Raw genomic sequence first — 11,355 nt, forward strand, 5'->3', positions numbered from 1 at the left:
CATAAACGATGTGAACTAGATTACTGACTCTGGTAAACCCTTTGGGTATAGGTCACATGACGATGTGAACTACAGGTGTTAATCACATGGTGATGTGAACTATTAGTGTTGAATCACATTGCGATGTGAGCTAGATTATTGACTCTAGTGCAAGTGGGAGACTGAAGGAAATATGCCCTAGAGGCAATAATAAAGTTATTATTTATTTCCTTATATCATGATAAATGTTTATTATTCATGCTAGAATTGTATTAACCGGAAACATAATACATGTGTGAATACATAGACAAACAGAGTGTCACTAGTATGCCTCTACTTGACTAGCTCATTAATCAAAGATGGTTATGTTTCCTAACCATGAACAAAAGAGTTGTTATTTGATTAACGAGATCACATCATTAGAAGAATGATGTGATTGACATGACGAATTCCATTAGCTTAGCGCCCCATCGTTTAGTATGTTGCTATTGCTTTCTTCAAGACTTATACGTGTTCCTATGACTATGAGATTATGCAACTCCCGTTTGCCAGAGGAACACTTTGTGTGCTACCAAACGTCACAACGTAACTGGGTGATTATAAAGGAGCTCTACAGGTGTCTCCAAAGGTACATGTTGGGTTGGCATATTTCAAGATTAGGATTTGTCACTTTGATTGTCGGAGAGGTATCTCTGGGCCCTCTCGGTAATGCACATCACATAAGCCTTGCAGGCATTGCAACTAATGAGTTAGTTGCGAGATGATGTATTGCGAAATGAGTAAAGAGACTTGCCGGTAACGAGATTAAACTAGGTATTGAGATACCGACGATCAAATCTCGGGCAAGTAACATACCGATGACAAAGGGAACAACGTATGTTGTTATGCGGTTTGACCGATAAAGATCTTCGTAGAATATGTGGGAGCCAATATGAGCATCCAGGTTCTGCTATTGGTTATTGACTGGAGACGTGTCTCGGTCATGTCTACATTGTTCTCGAACCCATAGGGTCCGCACGCTTAAGGTTTCGATGACAGTTATATTATGAGTTTATGAGTTTTGATGTACCGAAGGAGTTCGGAGTCTCGGATGAGATCGGGGACATGACGAGGAGTCTCGAAATGGCCGAGACGTAAAGATCGATATATTGGATGACTATATTCGGACATCGGAAAGGTTCCGAGTGGTTCGGGTATTTTCGGAGGTACCGGGGAGTTACGAGAATACGAGGAAGAAGCAATGAGCCTTAATGGGCCTTAGTGGGAAGGACCAGGAGGTGGCGTGCGCCCCTCCCAAGCCCAATACGAATTGGACAAGGGGTTTGGGGCGCGGCCCCTCTCTCCCTTCCTTCCCCTCTTCCCCCCTTTCCCCTCTTCTCCTAGTTGGACTAGGAAAGGAGGAAACCTACTCCAACTAGGAGTAGGAATCCTACTCCCTGGCGCGCCCCTCCTAGGGCCGGCCTCGTCCCCCTTGCTCCTTTATATACGGGGGTAGGGGGCACCCCTAGACACACAAGTTGATCTCTAAGATCGTTCTCTTAGCCGTGTGCGGTGCCCCCTTCCACCATAGTCCTCGATAATATTGTAGTGGTGCTTAGGCGAAGCCCTGCGACAGTAGAATATCAAGATCGTCACCATGCCGTCATGCTGACGGAACTCTTCCCCGACACTTTGCTGGATCGGAGTCCGGGGATCGTCATCGAGCTGAACGTGTGCTAGAACTCGGAGGTGCCGTACACTACTAGAAAAAGGGCTATAGATGGGATTGACACTAATGGCGCACCAGACAAGCGGTGCGCCATTAGTATATACTAATGGCGCACCATCTTCTGTTACGCCATTAGAGTTGAAATTACTAATGGCGCACCTGGCCCAGGGTGCGCCATTAGTATCAATTTTTTTTGAACTAGTGCGGCTGTCCAAACATACTAATGGCGCATCCAGACACAGTGCGCCATTACTAGTTGTAACTAGTAATGGCGCACCTGTCGGAAAGTGCGCCACTAATGTTGTTTTTTTATTATATTTTTTATTCCTTTTTTTTTGCAAAACTACTAATGGCGCACTGTTCCACCGTGCGCCATTACTAGTTTAAACTAGTAATGGCGCACTGTGGGACAGTGCGCCATTAGTATGTTTTTTTGCAAAACTACTAATGGCGCACCACCAGAAGGTGCGCCATTAGTAACCTAGATTACTAATGGCGCATTTAGAGTTGGTGCGCCATTAGTAAGTGGGCAGCAACAAGATATTTTGGACAACCTCTCCTACCCACACTCACTTTCTCCCCACTTCATTCTCTCCACCTCCTCCTTGTCTCGGGTGCCTCCTCTTTTTCACCTCATTTCCACCATAGATTCATTCAAATTAAGTGGTTAAATTACCTTGTTTTGATAGGTAAGTAAGGGGGGAAGCTATATTTATGTTGTTCTCCCTACAACAGTGTGCACATGCACTTTTTATGGCCTAGCTAGATCTATGTATGTTCGTGGTTTTGCATATGTTTGTGGTGTTGCATACGTGTTTGTGTTTGGAGGTGTACCGGTATTTGAAATGCGATAGTTGCCAATATTTTGCCGGAATGTTGATTCATTTCCGTTTCGGCGAGAATTTTGGCATTAAGCATTCTTTTTGGTCCTATTTTTAGGGAAAGTCATGCCAAATTTTTTCTTGGTTCTATAATATCATTTTTCTCTACCCCGCAGGCGACCATGGTCCGCACGATGACCGAAGGCATCGTGAATAGGTTTTTGAGGTCCGTGAAGGCCGAGATGCTTCAAAAGAATGAGACGGAGATAAGATGTTCGTGTCAAAGATGCAAGCTGAAGAGCCTTATTGCGGACCCGGATTCCGGGCAGGTGCGGGACCACCTGCTATTGCGTGGTTTCATGGATGGCTATCGGTGGCAAGGTGATGAAGATGACTGCGAAGTCGTCCATGGGGGCCGGGAAAGAAATGAGGAAGGGCAGCAAGACAACCACCGCGGCTCGGGCGGGCGAGAAGACGAAGAATCCCCAGGAGATGAAAATGATGGTGATGCTGTACACAGTCATCATGTAGAAGATGCAGGACATGATGATGAGGAAGATGCCGGAGAAGACGACGGGCATGATCATGAAGATGATGATGCCGGCGGAGCAGACGACGCTGGACGATCGATGGGCTGGGTGCAGGACCCTCATATTCAAGAGCTGCTTCTCAAGCAGACGGATAACGCAAGAGCTGCCGCCCGAGAGAAAGCCAAGATGGATCAACTTGAGTTAGACGAGGTTACTCCATTGTATGAAGGATGCAGGCCCGAGGATACCCGCCTGAAAGTAATGCTCATGGCTCTGGAGATGAAGGTAAAACACAAAATGACCGACACATGCTTCGACGAGAACATGTCATTCTGGCACGAACGTCTTCCCAAGGGGAACAAGTGCCCGACCAGTTTGGAGGAGGCGAAGAAAATCGTGTGTCCTCTGGATTTACCGCACGTGAAATACCATGTGTGCATGAACAATTGCATCATTTATCAGGACGAGCACGCGGAGTCTAGCATATGTCCGGTGTGCGGCGTCACTCGATACAAGAAGAGGAAGAAAGCTCCTCGAAAAGTGGTGTGGTACTTTCCGATGACTCCTCGTCTGCAGCGGCATTTCACGAACCCTAAGGTAGCAAAGCTCCTGCGTTGGCACGTGGATAGGGAGGAGAAGAAGCGAGAAGATGACGCAAATGATCCGAAGATAGATAAAAATACAAGATGCTGAGTCACCCTAAGGATGCGAGCCAGTGGCAAGCGTTGAACTTCAAAGACCTAGAATTTGGGAACGATCCAAGGAACATCGTGCTTGGCGCGAGCACCGATGGAGTCAATCCGTTTGGCAGCCAGAGAAGCACACATAGCACCTGGCCTGTGTTTGTGTGGATGTACAACCTTCCCCCTGGTTGTGCATGAAGAGGAAGTACATTCACATGAGTATGCTAATTGAAGGACCGAAACAACCAGGGAACGACATCAATCTGTATCTGGGGCTGCTGAAAGAGGAGCTTGACACGCTGTGGAAAACGCCAGCCAATACGTGGGACGCCGCAGAGAAAGAATATTTCCCTATGAGAGCCGCGCTACTCACGACGGTGCACGACTATCTCGGTTACGGATATGTCGTGGGGCAGGTGGTCCACGGATTTTCTGGATGCGTCAGGTGCATGGATAACACAACGTATCGCCAGCTAGATAGAGATCCCGGGTCTTCGAAAACCGTGTTCATGGGACATCGAAGGTGGCTTCGCGACAATGACCCGTGGAGAAAACGCAAGGATCTGTTCGATGGTGAAACCGAACCCCGAGGATGCCCACGTATGAGGAGCGGCGAGGAAATAGACGAGCTATTGAAAAATTGGAAAGATTGCCCACTGCCGGGAAAGAAGCAAAAGGCGCCAGAGCCGCTGGTGAAGGTATGGAAAACGAGGTCTGTTTTCTGGGACTTGCCGTACTGGAAGATCCACCTTGTGCCTCACAGCCTTGATGTAATGCATATCACGAAGAACGTGTCCGAGAGTCTGCTTGGTACCCTGCTCAACATGCCAGAGAGGACCAAAGATGGGCCGAAAGCAAGGGCAGACTTGAAATCAATGGGCATCAGGCAGGAGCTTCACGCTATATATGATGATGATGATGATGATGATGATGATGATGATGATGAGGCGAAGCAGGACACGGAAAGTCGTCGCAAAGGCAAAAAGGCCAAGAAGACCGGAAACGACTACCCTCCCGCGTGCTTCACTCTAAGTCAGGAGGAGATCGAGCAGTTTTTCACCTGCCTCCTAGGAGTAAAACTTCCTTACGGTTACGCAGGGAAGATAAGCAGATACCTAGACCCAGCGAAGCAGAAGTTCAGCGGGATGAAGTCTCACGACTGTCACGTGCTGATGACGCAGATACTTCCAGTTGCAATCCGTGGGATCATGGACGCGCACGTCCGTGAAACGCTATTTGGCCTATGCAACTTTTTCGACGTGATCTCTCGGAAGTCTGTTGGCGTGAGGCAACTCAGAAGGCTACAGGAAGAGATCATGGTGATACTATGCGAGCTTGAGATGTACTTCCCGCCCGCATTCTTCGACGTTATGGTGCATCTGCTGGTCCATATCGTGGATGATATCATCCAACTCGGGCCGACGTTCCTGCACAGCATGATGCCGTTCGAAAGGATGAATGGTGTCATCAAAGGATACGTTCGCAACATGTCACGTCCAGAGGGAAGCATATCCAGGGGCTTTCTGACCGAAGAGTGCATCTCCTACTGCACGAATTATCTAGGCATCGAGAACCCCATTGGTCTGCCCGTCAACAGGCACCTCGGCAGGCTCGCTGGATGGGGTCACCGTGAGGGTCGCCACAAAATGCATGTCGACTTCGAGGGTCGACTCGCCGACTTTGAAAGAGCAAACCTAGTCGCGCTACAACACATAGACGTGGTCGATCCTTGGGTGTTAGAGCACAAAACCTTTATTAAGAAGACGTACAATGACCAAGGCCAACAGAGGACGGACGGAGATATACTCAAAGGGAACAACTCATGTTTCACGCGTTGGTTCAAGCAGAAGCTTCTGTCGTACCCTTTACATGAGGATTCTTCCGCGGAAGAACAACTCATATTCGCCTTGTCACAGGGCGCTGAGCACAACCTGATGACCTATGAGGCGTACGATATCAACGGCTACACATTCTACACCGAGGCCAAGGACATGAAGAGCGATGGTTATCAGAACTCCGGGGTAACGATGGAATCCTACACTGGTAACGACAAGGACAGATACTACGGAAGGATCAAGGAGATCTGGGAGCTGAGCTACGCTAGAGAGAAGGTCCCGATGTTCCATGTCAGATGGGCGAAGAGCATCCTAAAAGAAGACTGGTATTTCACCACCATGGTTATACCCGAAGCCAAATCCAAGACCGCGGGCACAAACGTCACCGCGAAAAATGAGCCATGGGTACTAGCTTCCCAAGTGGACCAATGCTTCTTCATTACCGACCCGTCAAAGCCCAGTCGTGTTGTCGTGAGGAGAGGCAAAAGGAAGATCATCGGAATGGATGGAGTAGCCAATGAGCAAGACTTCGACAAGTATGGCTACCCGAGGATCGAACATGACGCCGATGATGAAGTAGCAGCATACACCACAAGAAGAAGCAGGACCACCCTACCTAAAGGACGTCCGTTCCACAGAAGAACTCCATTTGCGAAAAAGAAGGGCAAGAAGATTGTGAACAGATAGCTAGCTAAGATCGATTGTATTTAAATCGTAGCCTTAATTTCTCGATTGTATTTCATGGGCACTTTTTGAACTATCATGAATATTTTTAAATTTCATGGACACTCGATCTCGATCCCCCTCCATCTCGATCGCTATCCCACCTCGCCAGATTCGGTCCCCCTCGCCGCCGAGCACCCCCCGGTCCACCGGCCGCCGCCGCCGACCCCCCGCTCCCTCGATTCCCCTACTCAACTGCCGCCGCCGACCCCCCGCACCCCTCCCCTACTCAACCGCCGCCGCCGACGCCCCGCACCCTGCGCACCCTCCCCCGCTCCACTGGCATTACTGTTTGATGATATTTAAAAAAACATTATTACTGTCTTATAAAAAAATATTACTGTTGCAGTAGCCATCTTATAAAAAAATTATTAATGTCTTATAAAAAAATTATTACTGTCTTATAAAACAAGTTTGAACATATTTAAACACAAATACTAATGGCGCACCGGTGTGAGGTGCGCCATTAGTATGGATGTACTTATGGCACACCAGGGTAAGGTGCACCATTAGTATGGATGTGCTAATGGCGCACGAGGGTGAGGTGCGCCATTAGTATGGATGGACTTATGGCGCACCGAGGGGTGGTGCGCCATTAGTATTGTGCCGCCCCCATCCATATTTCCACCCCGGCCCAAACCTATCCCCTCTCTCTCCCTCGCCCTCCCCCTCGATCCCCTTCCCCTCTCCTCTCCCGACGCCGCTGCCCCGCCGCCTCGACGCTGCCCCGCCGCCTCGATGCCGCCCCAACGCCGCCTCAACCCCGCCGCGACGTCTCCAACCACCACCGCCTGAGGCCCCGACGTCGGCGCTGCTCTCCCCGTCGCCCCACCTCGTTGGACGCCATCGCCCCGCCGCCCTCGTCGCCGGCGGCCCGGAGGCCGCCCCGTCCACACCACCGTCGCCGGAGCACCACCACCACCCGGACCTCGTCGCCTCCTCCCCTGCGTCGTCGTCGTCCCCGACATCCTCCGCGCGCCCCACTGCCCTATCCCTATGGCCACCGTGAGCTCCCCCTCCTCCTCTCCCCCTCTCCCCCTCGCGCGCACGCGCTTACGTCGTTTAGCACATTAGGGTAATGCACCCCCATCCTCCCTCCCTCCTCCGGATATGTTCTTCTTAGTTATCTGAATCTATTCAAGTCTGAAACTGTTAGTGTGAGGTGTCTGCAACTGTTGCAATCTTGTTGATAAGTAAAAGATGATCTGAAATTGAAACCCCAAATCACATGATTCACAATTAGATGATCTGAATCTATTAAGCAGTTTTAGACAATGGTATGATTTCTGAGTTGGACCGACCAGGAGAGATTGTTCATGATTAGTTCACCGATTATCTAGGTTTGATGCACCGTATTTGTCCCAAGGTTGTCGATGGTTTTCACCAATTGATTGTGTGTTTGCATTGCCTGCTCGTGCACTTTACTTTAAATCTAAGCATCCAAGTACTTATATTTACTACAATAGATCTAAATCCAGTAATGTCATGTGTGATCAAGGCTGCATAATTATGTAGGTCTTAAGAGTTTCACTTTGATGATGATGCCCTTTGCTGCTTAAGAGTCAACTGCACGCCCGCCGTTGGCGGTGCCTCGACATTAGCCGAGATCGACGCCATCATCACGTAACTAATTAAGCCTCTCTTGGCCGAGGACTTCATCTCCTTGCCTTTGACTGGGCATCCCTGACGCCCTACATGTTTTCGCAGGGCGTCGCCGATGTTCCGTGCACTCTCCTGCACTTCGAGAACAACGAGTTGGTCGATGTCGCCAAGGGCAAAATCGTTCAACCGGGCAACCCCTTGTTCCATGGTACCCAGATGCCACCCAACTTGTTTAGGGTTCAACTGGTTCGGGTGCTGCCAGGCTGCGACGAGTTGTTACCTCCGATTCAACCCGTCGGGGCTGACGATGATGACGTGATGACCCTCAGCGCCTGCCTGAGCTGGCCCCTGCTTTGGCCGAAGAGCCAGATTCGTTTGGGGGCGGGGGACACCACCCCAAAGACAACACCGCCAGTCGTGCCGGCGCCAAGTCGGCCCCATGGCAAGACCGCCGCAACGGTGCCGGACATCCCTATGCCACTGGATCCAAACATGCATATGGCACAGGATCAGAACGACGACGGCGACGATACATTTGCCAACATCGATCAGTACTTTACCGATCATGGGTACGGTGGCGACTTCATGGGGCCTCCTTCTCAAGAACCCAACCCAACAAAAGACGTGCACGATCTAGCTGGTACCGCGCAGAAGCCAAGTTGCAACAGGCGTCGTCTGCCGTTCAGCTCTCAGGAGACGCCTCCAGCTGCCGACTTCACCGAGCCTCAGATAGGCGAGGTGCGAAATATTATCAGCCCCAACACACTCAAGAAGGCGGTTTGTGAGCAGAACTCGGTCCCATTATAGGAGAAGAAGAAGGCACGCAAAAGAAAGACTAACAAGGGTGCGGGCCAGCCGGCACCGAGTACGATCCGTGCTCAGGACGGGACACCTTCACCTGAGGATATCTTGAGGAGGGTGCATGTGGCGGGTAGGCCGATGCTACCGAGAAATATGCTCGATGCTGCAACCGGTGCTATGCGGAGTCTGCATGATAGTGTTCTTTCTTTGGAGAAGCGGGGTCTCGGAGAGAAGGATGTGGCATACCCGGTTTTCGCGGCCAAGGTGCCAGAGGGCAAGGGCTTTGTGGATAACTCCTTCAGGGGTACGATCATCCTGCGGTTTGATGACATCCACGCTATATTGAACCTTCATCCACTGCACTACACCTTCGTTCGGCTATTTTCGCTGAGTATGGAGATGCGGATCATTCGCGACAAGACCCCGGACATCGTGATAGTCGACCCCTTCTACATGCGTGCCAAGATCTTGGGCAGCGCTGGGGACCGGCAAGTCGCGACTTCTTACCTCGAAGGCGTCATTCTGGCAAACCAAGATAAGGATAACTTCCTCGTGCCTTACTTTCCCGAGTAAGTCCTCCCCTCAACCGCCCCGTAACATATGAATTCTTAGATTTCGATCGTTTTTCTTTTAACATTCCGTGTTTTCTGCAGTGACACACATTGCACGCTCATCCTCCTAAGCCCCAAATATTCCATGGCCACGTATTTCGACCCGGACCGTCAGTCGAACATAGACTACACAAATGTCAAGAAGGTTCTTGATGATGTTCTCCCCGGATACGTCAAATCTGGAGGCACCTTCACCAGGCCTATTCGTAAGTACGGCAAGCACGTGTTCTCCCACAATACGATGTTCTGCTGCGTCAAGCAGCCGCCTGGCGGTCAGAAGGGTGCCTACTATGCCATCCATCACACGCGGGCGATCGTACGGGACCATCATCAACTTCTGCTACCGAGTAAACTCAAAGATTGGGCCGCGAGCGTGTCGGCAATCCAGGACGCGGACATCAGACAAGAATTCTTTCGCATCCAGTCGGAGTTTGCGGAAATCATCCATCAAGATGTCCTTCGTACCTCGGGGCAGTTCTACCTCAGAAATCAACCGTCCAACAGTGACATCGACACAATGCTACAAATGCAGGCTGACAACGACCGTTATTTCATGACTCCCACGATAGACGGCGGCTTCATCCACGCTCCGGTCCCTTGAGTCGAGTCGAAAGCAGTGATGCTGTGTCTAGTTCTGAAACATCGATTGGCTCATGTTGTAATTAAACTTTAATGAACTTGTAGTATGTCTCTTTGGTTTCGAGAGTCGTTCAACTTAGATGTAATCAATGCTATTAATGTCTTGCTTTTCTCTTCCGATCGTTCTGTTGCATACTTATATATTGCTTATGTATTGTCTGTGAATTGGTACTAACGTTTCGTTTGGCTAGTGCATAGCGATGCCGTCGTATGTCGTGTATGAGGGTAAGGTTCCCGGAGTCTACGACGACTGGGAGGAGTGTCGGAGACAGGTTCACCGATTCAGCGGTAACAGTTACAAAGGGTACACCACTAGGGCCGAGGCCGGATCTAGATACGCCCGCTATCTAGCGGGAGAGGGGAGGGAGCGTTGGAGGAACCGGATGAAGACGAGTTTCATCATGATGATGCTCATCGTGATGACCGCAGCTCTCTTCTATGTGATGGTAGTTTAGATGATCGATATCGACTTGTAATGTGAAGACAAACTCGCTACTCGCGGTCTCGAGACTTGTAATATAATGTTCTATCTTTGTTCGGTCTTTTCAATTCGGAGACTAATATGATGAATTGTATTCGGAGACTAATATGATGAATTGTATTCAGAGACTAATCTTCTATTGTATTCGATGAATCTGTTGTTGATGTGTGTTGTCTATATTTTGTCCAATTATACATTTTGTAACCTGTGCAAAAAACAGAAAATTAAAAAATAAGAAAACCTAATATTCATACTAATGGCGCATCACATCACAGTGCGCCATTAGTATGCCAAAGGATGCTAATGGCGCATCATTAAACAGTGCGCCATTAGTATGCCGAAGTTACTAATGGCGCATCTTATTGTTGTGCGCCATTAGTATGCCAAAGCACCTGAGTATACATGGCCCCCTGGGAGGCATACTAATGGAGCACTGTTGTATATACTAATGGCGCATCTGAGGTCCACCATTAGTATACCAGATACTAATGGCGCACCAGTGGTGCGCCATTAGTAAAATATACTAATGGCGTGGCACTAATGGCGCACCCCTAATGCGCCATTAATGGCCAAATTAGGTGCGCCATTAGTAGGCCTTTTCCTAGTAGTGGTAGTTTCGGTGCTTGATCGGTCGGGCCGTGAAGACGTACGACTACATCAACCGCGTTGTCATAACGCTTCCGCTATCGGTCTACGAGCGTACGTAGACAACACTCTCCCCTCTCGTTGCTATGCATCACCATGATCTCAGGATGAACAGTGAGCATTGCGGGGGGGGGGGGGTTCGATGAACAGTGAGCGGTGGCGTTGCCTCTGGATGAAGAGGACCCCGTGGTGTGGTGGAGGGCTGTTAAGTTCTTTCTCAGATTATTTCAACTGCTTAGATGCCTTGGCAACTTAAATATAGCAGTTGTACACTCCCTTTCAACTAGGGATGTCAAC

Source organism: Triticum aestivum, chromosome 3A (genome assembly GCF_018294505.1).
Source record: "Triticum aestivum cultivar Chinese Spring chromosome 3A, IWGSC CS RefSeq v2.1, whole genome shotgun sequence".
In the NCBI taxonomy this organism is placed as follows: domain Eukaryota; kingdom Viridiplantae; phylum Streptophyta; class Magnoliopsida; order Poales; family Poaceae; genus Triticum; species Triticum aestivum.